General features: G+C 41.9%; 1 pseudogene; it reads left to right on the top strand.

The window, feature by feature from the left end:
• Positions 1–705: 705 nt before the first annotated feature.
• On the top strand, positions 706–1,814 carry LOC102819686 (annotated as a pseudogene).
• Positions 1,815–2,055: the final 241 nt, after the last annotated feature.

Here is a 2,055-nt window from a genome sequence, read left to right as displayed (position 1 = left end):
TACTTTGGACATATTGTCAGGAGGGACCAGTCGCTGGAAAAGGATATCATGTTTGGTAAGGTGGAGGGTCAGAGAAAAAGAGGAAGACCCCCAACAAGATGGATTGGCCAAGTGTCAGCATCGATGGACTCAAGTGTGGCAACAGTAGTGAGGTTGGCCCAGGATCAGGCAGTGTTTGTTCTACTGTGCATAAGGTTGCTATGAGTTGGTACCGACTTGATGGCACCTAACAACAACAAAAAGTTGCTACAAGAAACCTGGTATTTTTTTAAATCTACATGTTTTGAAGGTAGAAAAGATAAATTGGAAGATGGGCACCAAAAAACAAAACCCATTGCCATTCATTCAATTCTGACTCGTAACAACTCTAAGTGCCATCTAGTTGGGCCTCACTCATAGTTACCCCGTATAGGGTTACTAAGGAGCTACTGGTGGGTTCAAACTGGACATGTTGACAACAGTTCAGTTCTAATCTGACAGTGCTACACCGGGACTTCATAGGACAGATTAAACTGCCCAATAATTCTTCAAAAGTTATAAATCTTTATGGAAGCAAATTGCCACATCTTTTTCCCATGGAGTCCATGAGTTCCAACCATTGACCTTTCCAACCTTTCTATCTGCTACTGATTTATTAACCATAGCCCAACCAAGACTCCTGAAAGATGGCAAAATGTCCTGAAAATTAAGCAGGTTAAGTCGAAAATGGAGACTACTTTCTCAGAAAGGCAGGGAGGTTTGGTATCAGTGAGAAACTGGGATCTTCCTTTTTTTAAAAGAAAACTTGTGAGTTTTTTCCCACTTTATATTTGGCTTAACCAGAGTAATCCATGTTTACCTTTTCCTCCTTCCCAGCTTGCTTGTCAGCGGTCACTTTTACAGCTGAAGTTAACAAATGATCTCATTCTTCCTATTAGTGACAGCCTTTAGCCTTTAACAAGACTGTTCAACATTGACCATCATTAACCAAATCCTAATTAGGCAAATACTGCCTCCCAGCCTCACCGGATAAAATGCTTGCTCTCCTATTATTAATCAATATGCTCACTCAAGGAGCCTTTGTAGCACAGTGGTTAAATGCTTGGCTGTGAACCAGAAAGTTAGGGGTTCAAACCCACCAGCCATTCTGGAGGAGAAAGATATGGCAGTCTGCTTCCATAACGATGTAGTCTTGTAAACTCTGTGTGTGTGTGTGGTGTGTGTGTGTGTGTGTTGTGCGGGGGTGCGGGCCGGCAAAGATTTGTGCTCTTCCCCATTTGGTTGCTATAAATCAGAGTAGAGGACGGCGGCGGGGAAAGTGGCGGACCGGAAGGCTTGAGAGGAGAAACCCGAGAATCCGTAACAAGCTTGAGCCACTGGAGGACCTGAAGAAGCAGCAGCAGAAAAACCTGTGAAAACTAAGACTGTTTCTTCCAGTAATGGAGGGGAAAGTTCCAGTCGGAGTGCAGAGAAGCCATCAGCTGAAGACTTCCTAACAAAGCCTACACAGATCTCCAAGTTTGGATTTGCCATAGGTAGTCAGAGGACAAAGAAAGCATCAGCCATATCCATGAAATTTGAATCAAGTAAGCCTAAAGAAACAGTTCCAACTCTTACTCCAAAAACTCTTCAGTAGCAGCAGCTTTTAGTGAAGTGATCCAGAGAATATGCCTCAAGAAGTGAAGATGAAGATGAAATATATTGGAAGGAATACACCAACATCAGCAGGACCAAACTCCTTCAACAAAGGAAAGCATGGGTTTTCTGATAACCAGAAGCTATGGGGGTGAAATATAAAATCTCATCTTGGAAATGTTCATGACCAAGACAATTAAATGATGTGTTTTATGATTTGGGGGTGTGGAGTGGGTGTAAAGTTAAAAGGAACAGTTTCCTTTTTTTTTAAGGAATGGCATAAGACTATATTTGGAGACGCTTTTTTCCCCTCTCTTTCTTTCTTAATTAAAGATGGAGTGGTACACTAATAAATGAGAGTTTGAAATTAGAGGTAATTTATGTTTTATATGCAGATTTCAGGAGTCCTGGTGTGGCACTGTGGGTTAATGAGCCAAACTG

The sequence above is a fragment of the Chrysochloris asiatica genome, unplaced genomic scaffold (genome assembly GCF_000296735.1).
Source record: "Chrysochloris asiatica unplaced genomic scaffold, ChrAsi1.0 scaffold00016, whole genome shotgun sequence".
Lineage (NCBI taxonomy): Eukaryota > Metazoa > Chordata > Mammalia > Afrosoricida > Chrysochloridae > Chrysochloris > Chrysochloris asiatica.
Note: the sequence above shows the minus strand (reverse complement) of the source record. Positions and strands in the feature narration are given on the sequence as shown.